The following is a 17,704-nucleotide window of genomic DNA, read 5'->3' as shown; positions in this document are numbered from 1 at the left end:
TCATGCAACGCACCGCAGAAAGAGAATAATGGGAAATTACAATCCTGCTAAACCAAAAGTCAATTTGGTTAAAGTATATGACTCTAATGATATAATTGTTATAGTTATTTCCCAAGCCAACATCGTGGCTAATGTGAAAGAGTGGGTGGTAGACTCAGGTGTTACCAAGCATATTTGTGCAAACAAAAATGCATTTTTCTCCTATACCCTAGTAGGGGAAGGAGAATAAATTATTTATCTTGGTGATTCAAAATTAGCTCAAGTTCTTGGGAAATGAAAAGTTCTTCTCAAGCTCACATATGGCAAGCCTTTAGCCCTAAATGATGTATCACATGTCCCTAATATAAGGGCAAACCTAGTCTCTGTACCTCTTTTAGGAAAGGTTGGGGTGATGGTGTCATTCGAATCTAATAAGATTGTAATGACAAAAAATAACTTCTTTGTGGGAAAGGGTTATTGTAATCAAGGACTTTTTGTTCTTAACGTTTCCAATGTTATTAATGAAAATGCTACTACTTTTGCTTACTTGGTTGAATCTATTGATTTATGGCATGGTAGATTAGGTCATGTTAGTATTTCTTATATTAAGAAAATACAAAAATAAGGTTTAATTTCTGGAATTAAAAACCCATGTTTTAATAAATGTATAATATGTGCCGAAACAAAATTAACAAAAAAAGCCTTGTATTTATGTAAATAGAGAATCAGATTTGTTGAGTTTAATTCATATTGATCTAGGAGATTTAAAACAAACTATGACTAGATGAGGTAAATAATATTACATGACCTTCATTGATGATTATTCTAGATTTACTAAAGTTTATTTGCTTAGGCATAAAGATGAAACTTTTGATATTTTCCTTTTGTATAAAGCTGAGGTAGAAAACCAATTGAATAAAAGGATAAAAAAAATTAGATTGGATAGAGGTGGAGAATATGTATTGTTTAACGAATTTTGTGAAAAGGAAGGAATAATTTATGAAACTACACTTCCTTATTCCCCCAAATCTAATGGCATAGTTGAAAGGAAAAATAGGACTTTGAAAGAGATGATGAATTCTATGCTTGTTAGTTTTAATGCTCCAAATAATTTATGGGGTGATGCTATTTTATTTGCATGTCACATCCAAAATAGAATACCTCATAATAAAAATAGGTAAAACACCTTATGAATTATGGAAATGTTATCGTCCTAATTTAAAATATTTGAAAGTGTGGCGGTGTCTTGCTAAGGTTATGCTTCCTAATTCTAAGAAAATGAAAATAGGCTATAAATCATTTGATTGCATGTTTATTGGTTATGTTGAACATAGTGCTACATATAGATTTCTTGTATTAAAAAGTGACGTGTTTGATAATAATACTATAGTTGAGACAAAAAATGCAGAATTTTTTTAGCATATTTTTCCATTAAGTATTGATACTATTTCTCTTGCACCTCTTCATAGAAACATTTTTCGAAAATTCAAATGATGAATTGAGAAGGAGCAAAAGAATAAGGGAATAAACTTCTTTTGGGAATATTTTCATACTTATCTTATTGATAATGATCCTTTGACTTATTTTGAAGCAATATCTTCCACATAAAGTAATTTTTGGAGAGAAGCTATAAAAATCGAGATTGATTCTATCTTTCAAAATCAAACTTGGAAATTAGTTGATTTACCACCCGGTGCAAAACCGATTGGTTGTAAATGGATTTTTAAAAGGAAATATAATCTTGATAGTTCTATTGATATAAAGCAAGATTAGTTGCAAAAGGTTTTAATCAAAAACAAAATGTTGATTATTTTTGACACTTGTGCTCCAGTTACAAGAATTTCATCAATTCATGTTTCAATTGCTTTAGCTTCTATTTACAAACTTGTTGTTCACCAAATGGATGTTAAAACGGCTTTTTTAAATGATGATTTGGAAGAGGAAATTTACATGGTGCAACATGAGGGTTGTATTTTTCCTGGCCAAGAAAACAAAGTTTGTAAACTCATTAAATCTTTATACGGCTTAGAGCAAGCGCCAAAGCAATGGCATAAGAAATTTGATGAGGTTCTAGCTAATAATGGATTTTCTCTATTGGAGTAGATAAATGTGTATACACAGATCCGTTGATGTTGAATCTATAATTATTATTTTATATTTTGATGACATGCTTATTTTTGGTACGTGTATTGATGTTGTGAATGAAAAAAAAATGTTTTTTGACTTCTAAATTCGATATGAAGGACATGGGGGAAGCTAATATTATTCTGGGTGTTAGAATTGTAAAGAGTGATAGTGGCCTAATGCTTACTTAAGCGCATTATGTGAAGAGGCTACTTAAAAAATATGATCACTTTGATGTCAAACATATAAATACTCCTTATGATTCTAATATCCAAGTAGTGAAAAATAAAGGGAATGGTGTGGCTCTCCAAGTATGGTCAAATTATTGGGAGTTTGATGCATTTGATAAATTATACTCGACATGATATAGCTTATGTTGTATGTAGATTTAGCAGATATACACAAAATTCCAGTGATGATAATTGGACTGCTTTGAGTAGATTAATGAAATATTTGAAATGAACCATGAATTATGGTCTTTTATATGGTGGATTTCCCACTGTATTAGAAGGATACAGTGATGCTAATTAGATTTCGGATTCAGATGAGACAAAATCCACTAGTGGATATGTGTTCACCCTTAGTGGAGGTGCTGTAACTTGGAAATCAGCCAAACAAATAATATTTGCTAAATCCACAATGGAGTCAGAGTTTGTGGCTCTAGAATTGGCTGGCAATGAGGCTGAGTGGTTAAAGAACCTCTTATCGGATATTCATTTGGGAATGAAACTGACACTTTCCGTGTTTATGCACTATGATTGCCAAGCGGCAATAGCCATTGCAAAGAATAGAACTTTCAATGGTAAAAATAGACACATCTGATTGAGACATGATGTAGTAAAGCAGCTGCTTAAAGATGGAATTATTTTTTATCGATTTTGTAAAGTCAGAAATGAATTTGACCAATCCTTTGACCAAACCTGTGGGAAGAAAATTAATTTATGACACATTGAGGGGAATGGGACTTAAGCCAATTGAAGAAAAATAACAGTGATGGTAACCCAACCTATGTGATTGGCGATCCCATGTCCATATGGGTAATAACAAGTTATTTGTTGTTCTAGTGATGCATTATTAAAAATTATTGTCCATCCTAAGATGAGAATAGTGCAAAACTGCAAGGAAAAAGAGGTTGAGCTAAGCTCTTGATGAAATTCCATAGCCATTATTGGTAGCGTATTAAGCTGTAGAATACACTTGATGGAATCACCTATATAAGTATGGAGTGGGGCTAGTCCTATGAGAATTTTTTGGCGAAAATCTCTAAAGCATTTATGAAAAAATCAAGCATACGCATGGACTATTAGCGCAAAATTGCGTTGAACAACAAAGTTTGTGGAAGTGCAATGTGATTAATGAAAATTATAATTCACAAAAGAAATTTTTGGTTCATAGAAGTTTCAAACTTCACCAATAATTTCGTGAATTATATTTCATTTTTCTAGGGCTAGTTTATAGCCTAACAAGCACTAGTTCTGATGCATTACACTCCAATAACCCAGCATCATTCTTAATTTTTTTTTCAAAATCTTTTGAAGTATGTGGGGGATTGTTGGAAATTTCAATACTATTTTGAAATATTTATAATAATAGTTTCGATAAAAGTTATGACCACATTGAAGACCATCATTATTTTTAATGGTTATATAATGGTTTCTTAACGGTCATATAACGGCTTTTCAATCATTTTGTAACATTTAATTTATTTCTCAAATAAATTATCCATTATTTTATAACAGCTCTTTTAACGGCTCTATTTTGTCTGAATATAAAAATAAAATCTCATAAGACAATCTTGAAATATACACTGAATGAAAGAAAGAATATCATTTCTTTAAAAAATCTTCCATTTCCTTTTCCTTGCTGGTTTATACGCAATATTGTTTCTACTCTTTCCAATATTCTATGACATCATTTTCCAATTCTATTTTTAATTGAATGAGTCGGGCTTTTCATCGACGTGCCTATAGTTCTTTTCCCTGAGTTGATCACTCACGGGATAACTAATCTATCAGGTGAAGCTGTTAAAGTATCTAAACGCAATAGACTTTAGAATTCAATCAGGAATCGACTGCTTGACTGTGCAAATCTGCAATGGTCATTACGGCACAGACCGATTAGAGATCGGAGATAGGTCGACTCAACAAAGGTATATGATTAAGTGTGGGTGATTCCGTCTAATTGCACAATTCTTGTCAATCGAAACTAGACCAATTTCTCTGTCGTTTTGGTACCCTGTGCCCGTACTTGAAATCTTGAGATTTTTATGAAAATCGAGAGTCACCAATGTGTCGAGGATGTACAATGTGGCTAAAAAATAATCGATCACGGATCAATTGCATTAAAAGTTTCTAAAAGCTAGCCGGTAGGTTAAGTCACGCTAAAATCGCATCAAATTGAAATTAACCGCGAATTTGAACTTGATTTCAGAAAGTGAAAGTTCTGTCATGTCACGATTTATTTTAGGAATGTCGACTCATCCTCCGAAGAATTTTCGGTGAGTTCAAAATTTTTATAAAAAATCAATTCGGACGATTCGGAAAAGAACGAAAATTCGGATGGGCCAAATTGAAGGGATTTTTGGCCTCCTTCATGAGTTATTTGGGGATGGGAACTTGAGGAAACGGTGTGGGCTTCCTCCGCAGCAAAAGTGGACATCGAATTAGGGAATTTGTGAAGAAATTGAAGCTCATTTTGGGAAATTTGGAGCCTTGGATGGGGGCTACAACTTTGGCACCAAAATTGAGTAATTTGTGGGATTATATGCAAGAAAGTAATTGAGGGGACAAGGGGGATAGACATGGAGACTTTGGGGGACCAAACATTAATTGTGTAGATATTTTTTTGTTGACTTTTCCCCCCTACCATTGCTTCCTTCGCACTTCCAGCTGCTTCCCACCTTCGCTGCCTCTCTTTCATTTCCTATGGAGCAACTCTCTTCACATCGTTCTCTCTCTCCCTCATGCCTGTAACTCCCTCTATTTCCTTTGTGCAACTTATTCCACAGAATCTCCATCCAAGCTGCCACATGTCTGTCCCCCTTTGCAGCTGCCAAGTCAACCTTTCCCCAAGCAGCGACTGTAGCAGCTCCTTTCCTTAGCCCATTTCTCCTCTGCCACCGAAGCTGCTCCACCTTCATTTGTCTTCGCAGACTCCCCGGCTGTTGACCGCCAGCTACCGTACGTCCCCAACAGCTTAGTCGAAGATGCTTCTTCCTTACTGCCAGCTCCATCGAGTCAACGTTCAACGCTACAGCTCCACTGCCCCACGCATCCGCGACATCTCCACCGACGGCACCCCACCAGCAAACTCAGGGGGTGCATGATAACCAAAATTTATGTTCCAGAAATAGTTTTTCTGTTCCAGACCTATTTCTGGAAGAGAAATCTGTTTGATAAACCTATTCCGTTTTTCTATTTCTGGAATAGATTTCTATTCCAGAAATAGGTTTGGAAGAGAAATCATAAATAGAAAAAATCTACTTCTCTATTTATGAAAAAAAAAATCAGAAATAATTTCTCCCACAAACCCTAATTTCGGTAACTCTCATCTCCTCTACGACGTCTTGCCTCCTCCTCCTCCTTCGCCAGTCGCCGGCCGCCGGCCCCCGCCGCTGCCGCCACCTGCCGGTCGCCGCCACCCACCCCCGGCCGTCGCCGCTGCCGCCGGCCGTCACCGGTCGCCGCCGCCGGTCACCGGTCGTCGGCCGCCGCCCCCCCGCTACCGCCACCCGCCGGTCGCCGCCACCCACCCCGGCCGTCGCCGGCGCCGCCGCTGGTTGTCGCCCGCCGCCGTCGCCGGTCGTCGCCGCCGGTCGCCGGCCGCCGCCGCCAGTCATCGATCGCCGGCCGCCATCACTAGTCGCCGCTCGCCGATCGCCCCCGCCGCCGATCGCCAATCACCGGTTGCTACCGCCGATCGTCGGTCGCCGCTGCCGCCGCCGGTCACCAGCCGGCGACCCGGAAATGAAGAAATTTTATGTCGTTATCAAACGAATTTCTATTTTTAGAGTAGAAATTTTGTGTCATTATCAAATGGTTATTTTTCCTTAGAAACTCTTCTAGAAATAGAAATAGAAAAATCTATTTCTGTTCCAGAAACTATTTCTGGAACAGAATGGTTGTCATGCACCCCCTCAGTCGCCCATCTTTCTTCACGTCAGCCCATCTCCTTGACCTCAACCTTTGCACATTCCCACCGAATCAACCTGTAGCCATGCAAATTTCCAACCCACGTCTTTAGCCCGGTTCCGCGGCCAAGCCAAGCCCGCAACTCAGCTGCAAAACCAATTTAATTTAATTTAATTAATTATTAGTGTAATCATGTTTAGACCTTTTAATTAATTATTTAAGTTAAATATTATTTAATTATATTATAATATTTAAATTAAATTAATTAATATTTTCGAGAGCCGCTTGATAGAATTTCGAGCTGATCACAGTGGTGTGTTTAGTTTCCATGATTGAATGTTGTATGGTGAAATTGAGTAATGTTGGTGAAGTTTTGGTATTTAACTAAAAAATACCGGGTGTCGGGTTTTGACAATGAATGTGATTTTTAAGTACCATAGCAGCTTGTGTGAGTAGTATTGATCGAATAGCTCGTGTGAGCCCAATGATAAGTTAGCTTGTGAGAGCAATAATAGCTCAGCTTGTGTGAGCATTGGTAAAAGTCAGCTTGTGTGAGCATTGATAGAAGTCAGCTTGTGGGAGCAATAGTGCATCTCAGCTTGTGTGAGCAGTGATTTATTAAATTGATAGACCGATGTGTGTCGGTAGTTCATGCTTGTGTGAGCCATGATTGATTGGAGTAATTGAATTGATGGACCGATGTGTGTCAGTGGATCACGCTTGTATGAGCGATCAAATTGATTGAATCAATTGATTAGATCGATTGTTTGGGTTTATGAATTGTACTAACGTGCAAGAAGGAACTAAGGCAAGGTAAGTCTTCTGACTTGTGTGGTTAGGTCTCTAGGCGTATTTCCTTCCTAGTTGAAATTTAGGGGGTGAACTTGCTGAAATATTGTCTCATTTCGTCATGGGCTCAACATTTTCAGGTCCCTAGATAGCGGTCGTGGAGGATCCCAAGTCTCGGAGTCTGGGGAGGTGGAGACCGAAGAATCGGCAAACGTGTTTGACTAGCTAGTCATAGGACAGTTCCTTTTTTGTTGAGCTGGTCTTTTGTAAACAAACCAGTGTTGTACATAAACCTATGTTTATAAGAGAAGTGTTTTGGTGGTGATTTGGTTTCCTGCTTCTTTCTATCCCAAGCATTTGTTTTCAGGGGTATTTATTCGCTTCCATATGCATATTAAAATGAATGGGTCGGCGACGCGTCCTAGGACGTCGCATATTTATTGATCACCGAGGGATGGGCACGTGCTCGAGGATCGGGGCGTGACATATTCAGTGTGAAATATAGAAGATCTGTTGTATCTTGGAAGATAGCTGTCAGAAGTCTTGCATGCCTCAGACAAACTTATTTATTCTCATTAGCTTTTTCCAACAAAGCTGACATAAAAGATCTAACGTAACTTGCTGGCAAAGTGAAATCAGCAGAAACGGCAATGTGTATCACATTTGTTTGTCCTAAATCAACAATTTGGCTTAAATTCGTCGTGTTCATGAAGCCCTTAGCGAATTGGGGCAATATTAGCTGCCAAAATTTGCAGTGGAGAGCAAGAGCTTAACAAGTGGCTCCCGATCGTGCGAATATGGTCCAGACGAAGCGGTCTGCAAAGTGAGCCGGGGCCATATGTTTCTCCCCGTTTAGGGATCTACCGGTAATTGTCAGAGGAATTACTAATCCAATTGGAGGAGGATTGAAGCGGGAATGCTTCCGTCGTGATTGACCAGACAGTGAAAATAGAAAACTGCGAGTTGCAGAAAAAACAGAGCGCAAAATCAACTGACTTCACGAAACTGTACCAAGCTAGCTGGAGGCTCATCTTTCTGATGATTGCTCCTTTTTAAAGTCGCACAGCAACTGACCAAAAAAACAAAAAAGACAAAAAAGTCGCACAGCGAAAAACATAAGCTGCAACGATCAATAATGAGCTTGGAAATGGATAAACGAAATTCCAATATTATATATTATTCAGGATCTTCGGCAGAAAACACAGTCTTGCTATGCTCAAACATTTGATGATACACATAATTCAGGAAAAATTAGGAAATCTCCCACCAATCCTCACAGGAAACAAACGAAAAAATGCTGAGGGCTAACCAAGATAGTTGCTTCAACTCTCGGTATGCTTTCGATCCTTCTTGCTGCTCAAGACAATCAAAGCCAAAGCCAAATTGGGGGTCTTCTTTTTAAAAATTTTTGACACTCAAATAAGTCAAGAAAAATTATAGCACTCAGGTAAACACAATAACTATGGCACTCTAGTGAGCGTGGAACGAAAGTTATGGAACTCGCAATTTTCCCGAATGCAAACTATCATGAAAAGCCCAGAATTTTCTACTTTCCTTTTTATCAAAATCAGTATCTCAAATTATAAAAACATTCTCTCGTAGACCATTGAGTAAAAAAAAAAAAAAGAGGCAAACATATGAAAGAAAAGAAAATGAGTGAGGAGTCTCCAAATTTCTAGAAGAAGCGGTAAGAAAATGTCATAGAACATCTTTGCGACGTTCCGTTAGGAATAAATGCGAAGCACTGTATAAAAAATAGACCGAACGCCGAACGAAATCCCGAGCTTGGAGATCTCTGCACTCAAAGCTATAGGTCGTTGGCTGTCGATTGAATATCGTGTAGCAACTGTTTTTGAGAGACACGCCCCCGAAAGAAAAGCCAAATCTAATGCCCCCAAAATTTAGCCGCCCCTAATGGATAGGGCGTCGCTAACACAAAGTTGATATAGGTTTGGTTAGGGTGGCTTTGAGTTGTAGGACATCTCTCACGTTAAAAACCCTTTCCCCGTACGTGGTGTCCTACAATGCCCACAATAGAAAATCTGCTCTACAGATGTAACTTATGATGGTTGTTGATTATTAAGACTGAGAAATCATAATCAAAACGAGAAGTCGGTGTCCATGAATGAGCTCCAATTTTGAGAATTTGTTTCCAAATTCGAGCTAGTGGATAGTGGGTTGGATGGTGATTGGTGATGGTGCACAGCGTGTAGATTCATGCATCTGATGCGCCCTACACATTTATCCATTTGTTAAAATGTCAAGGAAAAGGAAATCATCGATTGTAATTTATTGCAATACCTCATTGAAATCGTCCATGTCATCATCAACCAAACTCATGATCTTGAGCAACCTACATAGATCACAGGCTGTTTATCATTGCTCAGTATATCACTAATCAACGAGCTTCCATCAATAATTGGAGCTCATTCATGGACACCAACTTCTCGTTTTGATTATGATTTCGTCTTAATAATCAACAAGCTTCCATCAATAATTCGTTGAATTAAAGGATACTATACCAAAGTTATAATCTGTCTTGTGGTCACGAAATAATGTTTTAAAATTACAATCTACAAACCACCAGTTTGCTTGGGAGCCTGTAACTGCGATAGTGTGGACAACAAAGCCCTCCATTTCATGTGGATCATGCCTCAAAAAGGAGACTTCTTTTAAGTGACCTTCGACATAAATAGTTGACTGTATCAAATATGTGAGAGCCACCTAAGGGAGGAGAGAAATCTGTTGATTATACAGCATTGTCATGCTTGAAGAGCATTACAAGAACCGCCAGTTTGCTTGGAAGCCTGTAATTACGACAGCGTGGACCACAAAGTGGTCCATTTCACGTGGATCATGCCTCAAAGGGAGACTTCTTTATAGGTGACCTCCGACCTAAATAATTGACCGCATCAAATATGCGAGAGCCACGTAAGGGAGGAGAGAAACGTGTTGACTATACAGCATTGTCATGCTTGAAGAGCGGTACAAAGACGTTCAAGATGTGATTAGTAGATGAAACTTTATATATTTAATGCTTCGAAGATGCGGTTATCTTTCAACGCGCAATATCCTAAATTATATATTTTACCTGGCAATAGTCTCGTCTACTAAATTAGATCAAAATTCAAGCACTAGGAGAAGTGACATGAGATTTTTCTAGTAGCTTGATTCGTGAAACTATTTAAAAATTTCTTATCTGCTAATAATTTGCCATGTTTAAACTAGTTTTCTAATAGATTAGTTCTTTTTCAATAAGCTACTATTTTTCATATTAAGGGAGAAATTGCTAAAAAATGAATGATTGTCAATCTCAAGAAATATCTAAATGGAGTATACTAATTGTTAAATTAATGTCTCGAGTTTACATTCAGATAACAATTTGTTAAACCGAATTTTGTTGAGGATTAAAATAAGCAATGAAACAAGGAGGATATGTTTTGTCACTAGAAGACAAAAAAAAAAGGGGGCACACTATATATTTTACTATCAATTTATCTTTAAGGGGGATAAAAGAAAAGGGAAGGTTTTCTTCATTTTACCTGCAGCGTCCCATACGTGAGCTACTTGATCTTTTATGTGGCACACTCTCTTTTGGTTCTTTTATACTTTTCCTCAATCTATCCGTTGAGGTTGGTTTATAGAAGTAGATGACCGTTAAAGAGTTTTTCATTAAGATGCTATCTAGGAATATACTGCTCATACAGCTTTTTTCCTGGGACTTCTATAGACTAACCAAAAATAGCAACTGCTACTTTCTTCTCACTACTGTCTCTAACTAACCTATCAGACACTCTAGCTACTCTTTTACATGCTTTATTCCAATTTTGCTGCTATGCGAATCCAGATCTTTCAACGGCTTTTTAGCTAACCCAACGAACATTAATTGATATACTTGGTTGTCACATTACCATCAACCTCATCGGTACATGATCTTTTGGTTGACTAGCACTATTTGTAATAATAGGACATTTGCAAACTTCTTTCTGATGGATCATACCATGATATTGTGTAGTCCTTTGGTCCAAACATATGTAAATAACATTGTAAGTAATATACTAAGGATAGTTTGGGCATTATCAAAATCTCTTGGAAATGTTTTCTCTAACAATATATATATATATATATATATGTTAAGTTTTTTGGATGAATAAGTATGAAATCATTTTTCGAGTCTCTTTTCCAAAACTACAACCATCTTTTCAATTATTACTAGGAAAAACCCTTAAGATATACTAGAATTGTTATGTAGTATTCTCATTTGAGACTTCATTGTATCTAGGAGGATATTTGTTAGTGACTATTAACAACATTGTAGGGCAAATAAATTCTTAAAGAAAGTGATATCATGCCATTCAATGCCATATGTTCCCAACTATAATAACACATAAGATTAAAGGCTCTCTCCTATAGCAAGACCTAGGTCAATAACACATCCCTAATTGAGGGGCACGATTTCAAATATGGTCGACACAAGATGGTCCTTGGTTTGGTGACTAGGAAGGCCATGTCCATCTCCACACTTATAAAATCAATGACAAGCTCCATCTCCACACTTGTAAAAGCAATGAGAAGCTCATGACAAATTCAAATAAGCAATGAGAAAAGGCCTAAACCTAAAGAATGGGTAGTCCTTGAACACTTCTTTGCTCATTTTCTTCTAAAGTACCAAATGCCCAATATGTTCTCCTATGGTTGTCTTATTAACTTTGTATTAGTTCAAAGGTTGTTTTTGTTTATTAAGTATTTTTAGAAATTATGAAAATTCAGAATTTTATTTATTAAAAATTATTATTTTTTATTATTACTTTATTATTTCAAATTTTTATATGTGTCTTTTCAAGACAATATTTGGAAATTATAGTCTTTCAGTTTTCACTTTCCCGAAGAATTGCATTTTTTTCGTTTTGCAACTTCTTCCGAAGGGATGCCTTTGTTCACTTTGTAACCTTTCACAAAAAGTTGCCTATATATATATATATATATATATATATATATATATTTATTTATTTATTTATTTATTTATATTATTGCACTTTCCCAAAGAATTGCATTTTTTTCATTTTGCAACTTCTTCCAAAGGGATGCCTTTGTTCACTTTGTAACCTTTCTCGAAAAGTTGCCTATGCTCTTTAACATCGATTTATATACATACATACATATATGTGTATATGTTAGTTTTTTGGATGAACGAGTATAAAATCATTTTTCGAGTCTTCTTTCCAAAAATATAACCATCTTTTCAATTGTTTCCTATAGAGACCCTAGATATATACTAGAATTGTTATCTAGTATTCTCATTGAAGACTTTGTTGTATCTTGGAGGATATTTGCCAAGTGACCATTAGTAACGTTGTGGGGCAAATAAATCCTTAAAAAAAAGTAATATCGCAAAAGGCCATCTCCATCTCCATACTCGTAAAAGCAATGAGAAGCTCGTGCCAAATTCAAATAGGCATCGAGAAAAGGCCTGAACTTAGAGAATGGGTAGTCCTCAAACACTTCTTTGTTCATTTTCTTCCACGTCTCGTGCAACAGACGCCTGATATGTTCTCGTGCGGCCTCTTTTGAAGCGCCAGTTTCATTAATGTAGCATTCCAACGCCTTTGAGTTGTCTCCTTGTGTCAATTCATGCTAAGCATGGACAACAATATGGGTTGCAAGCATACGTCCCCAAATTCATTTCACATTTGTATACGAGAAATAAAGAAGAATAGCACATCACTGTGGATATTCCAATAATGTGTATTTCTCATGAGAGATCATTTATAAGGAAAGGACAACTATCAAGGCAAGTTACCAATGATGTATTGAGATCATCATTGAATCAAAGGATCTTGGTGGAAGAATGCATGAGACTAGGGATTTTCAACACATAATCAAGTCCCTCTTTCGGATAAAAAAATACCTAGAGTGTCAAAATTTGGCACAGGGGGATACTTAAGTGCCAAAAGTTATGAAAGTGATACTTAAGTGTCGAAATCGAAGCAAAATAGATTAGTTAAGTACTAACGGCGAGAAAATCCGACCAAAATGCTGATGTGGCGATTGATCAATGAGGCAAGTGCAAAATAACGTTGTTTTGCATGCCAACATGGATAGACAAGTGCAAAAACGACATCGTTTTGCCGTTGATGTGGGTAGATACTTAATATAAAATTACTTAAATTAAAAGATAAAAATAAAAATATTTAGAAAAAGGAAAGGAAGATGGAGATTGCAGGTGGCGAGGGCTGAGCCCTCGTAATTTAATTTAATTAATATTTATATTAAAATTATTTTAAAAAAAGAGACAAAACAACATCGTTTTGGCTATTCGTTGCTGACTCAGCTCTTCGATGTGCCATATAGACAAGTTATATTTTTAAAAAATTATCACATAAGATTCTTGGCCACCTTCGCCCGACTTGGCACTCAGGTGTCTTATTTTCAAAAAAAGTAGCACTTTAGTGTTACTTTCAGTAACTTTTAACACTTAAGTATCCATCTATGTCAAGTTTTGGTACTTCAAGTGTTCTTTTGTCTCCTCTTCCATCACTTTGCCTATTGTTAGGAAGTAGCTACCCAATAGCAAAATCAGCTCTCCGGTTGAATCCACCGCAACGTCCATTTACTCCTTTAGTGTCGGTTTAATATCCTTGTCGTACCAATAGACCTCCGTCATATACGCCTTGCATTCATCGGCCCACTATAGAACTGAAATTCGAAAGTGTGTTGTTGACCTAGTCGAGGGAGGTTTTTTTCTCATACTTTCACGAATTCTCAATGTTCAAAGACAAGTCATAAGGAAAGTTAGAAGTAGAAAATGAGTTGCTTGGCATGCGCTAGAAATTATTAGGTGAAAGATTTAGCAAGTCGAGATTACCAATTTCCATAGGTAAGGGATGGGATTGATTCCTCATTCTCTCATTGTCTAATACCCGTTGGTCATGTTGCAAGACCATAAAACTGTCTATTATGATTGGAGGAAGCTGATCAATGTTTGTAATGTCCCGCCTCGACAAGTTATCAACAAGTTATTGCCATTTCAACAATCTTATAAATTTTACCGTTACTCATTACACTTTTTAGTAATAACAAAGAAAATTGGTGCATACCATAACTTTATTGGCCGAAACCAATCAATTACATAGAAGAAAAACGAGCTGATACAAAACATGAAATGGGAAAAGCACATCAAAGAATTAATTTCACAATATATAACTTTTAGGATTTGTTCTGGGCATCCTGTTCATAGACTAATTAATTCCGTCTTTTTTCTTGGCAATAACAGTTACAAGGGAAAATAATGATGGTGGTGACATTATGCAAACCTGATAATGAAATTTGTTAAGACCTCAAGCTCTTTTGGTGTCCCATAAATAACATAAATGTTATCAATAAGTGTCACCATACAATTGATCTTTGAACTCAATTCTTTGAAAGCTGTATATTGAGGTTCGAAAACAAATATACAGGTCCTAAAGAAGGTCATCTTGTCCGCCCTAAGTTCAACCCACCACCTGAAAAATTTGTCATTGATGAGTAAGTCAATCAAAATGTGCTCCTACTTTGCTAGATTGCATCTATGAACTATAGAGTGCTTGTGCATACCTTGCCAGAATGCTGACTTCCTTCTTGTAGATTGACTGCACTAAATTGAAGTCTATTTTAGCCAATCTTAGCAAAGAGGGGATCATGTCTTGCTTTTTCTCATACATGACCATGAACCACCAGGCCTTTGGCCTGTTTGGGCTCCAGTGAATCGGCATATCTAATGCATTACGCATTTTGCTTGCTAAATTAGTGGGAACTTCGTTGAGGTTTGGATCCTTCAGATGCTTAGAAGCAAAGTTCCAACCTTCATCAAGTATGGTTTTGCCTTCCAATCCATGAAAAGAAGCTTCATAAAGACCAAGAAGCCCCTTCACATCTTCATTGAGCCTTTCGTTGTGCCAGTCTTGCTCACAAACCTTTGAAACACATCTATATATGTCCAACAGAAGGAATGGTAGGGTAAAATTTGATGTGTCAACATGATTCACAAAAGGTAAACTAGTTGGTGAGTACCTTGCGGCACGTTGTATCCATGTTGTCTAAGTAGCTAGAATCAAAGGGAAGCGGCATAGAGATCATTCGAAAGCTGATGATCTTCAGTGTTGTTATAGATGGAACATAAAGCATTGTTGATCTCAGTCTCAAAATGATATCCTAGTCCAAGTCTTTGAACCATGTCAATGAACTCGAGCTTGGCCACCTTATTCATTTCCCCATCGAATAGACCCTTGACTTCTTTTTTCAACCTTTGAACTTGCTCCGTATATTTACTCTCCTAGGCACAAGAAAACTCGGAAAAATGAGATCTTAATCAAAGTTAATGCACAAGCAGACTTGAATATTGCCTCTCGTATTGAAACAGATCGATTCTCAATATAGTTGCCACAACATCTGAATAGGCACTGTTGAGCTCTTGCTACATGTTGAGAATATGCCTTTTGACCAGGTTTATTGATATCTCCTATATAATATTGTTGTGGTTGCTTGTAAATTTGATACCGTGGCAGTGGATGAATGTGTGTGTTACGTATCTCGAATTGTTGGTAATTTGTTTATAAAACAAATTGAGAGGTGCCTTGTCCCACATCGAAAAGATGTGAGTGCGCACGTGGACGAGATTTGGCATTAACCAATGATCATTATTTTATTTATTGAGAAAATTCGGATTTATTTATATAAAATATTAACTACAAAATCTTGTTGAAACAATGCGACTGTTCATGAAAAGTTACAATTATTTTTAATTTATTATTTATTTAATTCCGAATTTCTTATGTCTTTTCAACGTAACCTTTGAGACGTACTTTTTCACGAAAGGTTGTTTTTTTTCTTTTGCAACCTTTTGAAGAGTTGCCTCTATTCGAAAGAAAAAGATAAATACGTTTGTTTTGAGATCAAACACATATCTTCTTCCATTTTTTCATTTTCTTTTGAGAGAAACTACAGTCATTGTTTCTAATTGTTTCTCATGAGAGACCCTGGAGAAGTACTAGAATTGCTATCTAGTATTCTCATCCGAGACTTTGTTATATCCTGGAGGATTTTTGCCGGTGACCATTAGCAACGTTGTGGAGCAAATAAATCCTTAAAGAAAGTGATATCACGCCTCAAAGTCCGACTTGAGTACTCTAACGATCCGACTTCATTGTTCTACCCAATACGAAGCGCTATTTTCCCAACACGAATGTCGTATATAAATCATATACAAAAGTAGAAATGAGAAGTATATATCAATATATCTAATTCAAAGTACAGTTTTTCTTTTGTTTTTATGTCGTTCTGGAATTTGTGGACCCTCCCATCAAAGTAAACAGAAAATAGGGAAGAAGTGCACTTCGCTCACCGAACTTATGTTCTTTTTTTTTTGGTCAACGTGGTAATTTAAAATTTGAACACAGCAAAGTGAAGCCGACGTATTAATCGATGCCAACAGAAGTCCAATATTCAAATAATCAGTGCCAATATGGAATGAAGTGTTAGTGAAATTTGCTTAAATTTGTCTTGAGTTATTGTTTTTGTAGTTTGGCGAATTGACTATCCACAATAGTGACGAGTTTTTCCATATTATATTTTCAGCTAGCATTGACATGGACATGAGCTTCAAAATGTCAGAACCATAGACCAAAAAGTTTGATAGGGAATTTTTCTAAGTGAGGACCAAATAGGAAAAAAGAATGCAAATTCAGGACTAAATGTGAATATTTTCCAGAGTACTTAAGCTAGGCTGGGTTTTGTGCCGAAAAAAGAAGATCATTACGGGGTAATCAACATTAAGTGACTGCACAAAGCCATAGTCCGAAACGCTAGGTTACCAATTCGCCGAGCGTCCCGCAGTCTCTTGATCTTCAATCTTCAAAGCGCATGTCATGAAGTGAGCGCCGAAGGAGATGGAGGCAGTGGAGGAGGAGGAGCGAAGGTGTCGAAAGGATAAGAGAGAGGGTTGATTATGGTGGATCGAGGAGGGAAGGAAGCTTGGGCACAGAATAGGAAGAGCCATTGCGAAGTTTATTGCAAGCATATGCTAACCATCCTTTATATAGGGGTTGTTGTGGAAACCGTCACAGAAAAAGTTTTTAGTTGCTTTCAGTGCAAATTTTTACTCACGCTATTCTACGAGCATTGCAATTTATCTTCTTCTTCTTCTTTTATTTGGTTTCAAAACAGCTGTCCTCAACACACCGTGCTTAATTTGGATGAATGCAAACATCGTGCTTCAAAACTAGAGGTGTCAGAACCAGTCATAAACCCATTCTTTGACTCGTATTCTTACAATCAAGTTGTATATGGGTTGTTTAAACATTTAAAAAGGCCAGATGAAAATGAGTTTAAGAAATTAAAGTTCGATCGGATTGGGTCTTGATGGAATTTTAGAAGATGTAACATATATGGCCGGCACACAACACCAAACTAGTATTCAACAATCAATCGGTGCTGTGGCCAAGGAAAAAGTTTCAAAAAATAAATCCATTGATTGTCACCTTCTTTTTTCTTTTTTCTTTTTTATTTCCTTTTTTAAGGCCTGCAATTAGTAATATATAACGAACGATTCATTTTGCGTTGATCATTTCTCCAGGGTGAGTATTTTAAGTGACCACCACCAGAAGAAGGAGTCGGGTGATAACAATAATGGTTTCAATTATGTGAGC

General features: G+C 36.9%; 1 pseudogene; it reads right to left on the bottom strand.

Moving 5' to 3' along the window:
* Nucleotides 1–11,460: 11,460 nt before the first annotated feature.
* Nucleotides 11,461–17,055, bottom strand: LOC104435482 (annotated as a pseudogene).
* Nucleotides 17,056–17,704: the final 649 nt, after the last annotated feature.

Source organism: Eucalyptus grandis, chromosome 1 (assembly GCF_016545825.1).
Source record: "Eucalyptus grandis isolate ANBG69807.140 chromosome 1, ASM1654582v1, whole genome shotgun sequence".
Lineage (NCBI taxonomy): Eukaryota > Viridiplantae > Streptophyta > Magnoliopsida > Myrtales > Myrtaceae > Eucalyptus > Eucalyptus grandis.
The sequence above is the reverse complement of the archived record's forward strand: the minus strand, read 5'-3'. Positions and strand labels throughout refer to the sequence as shown.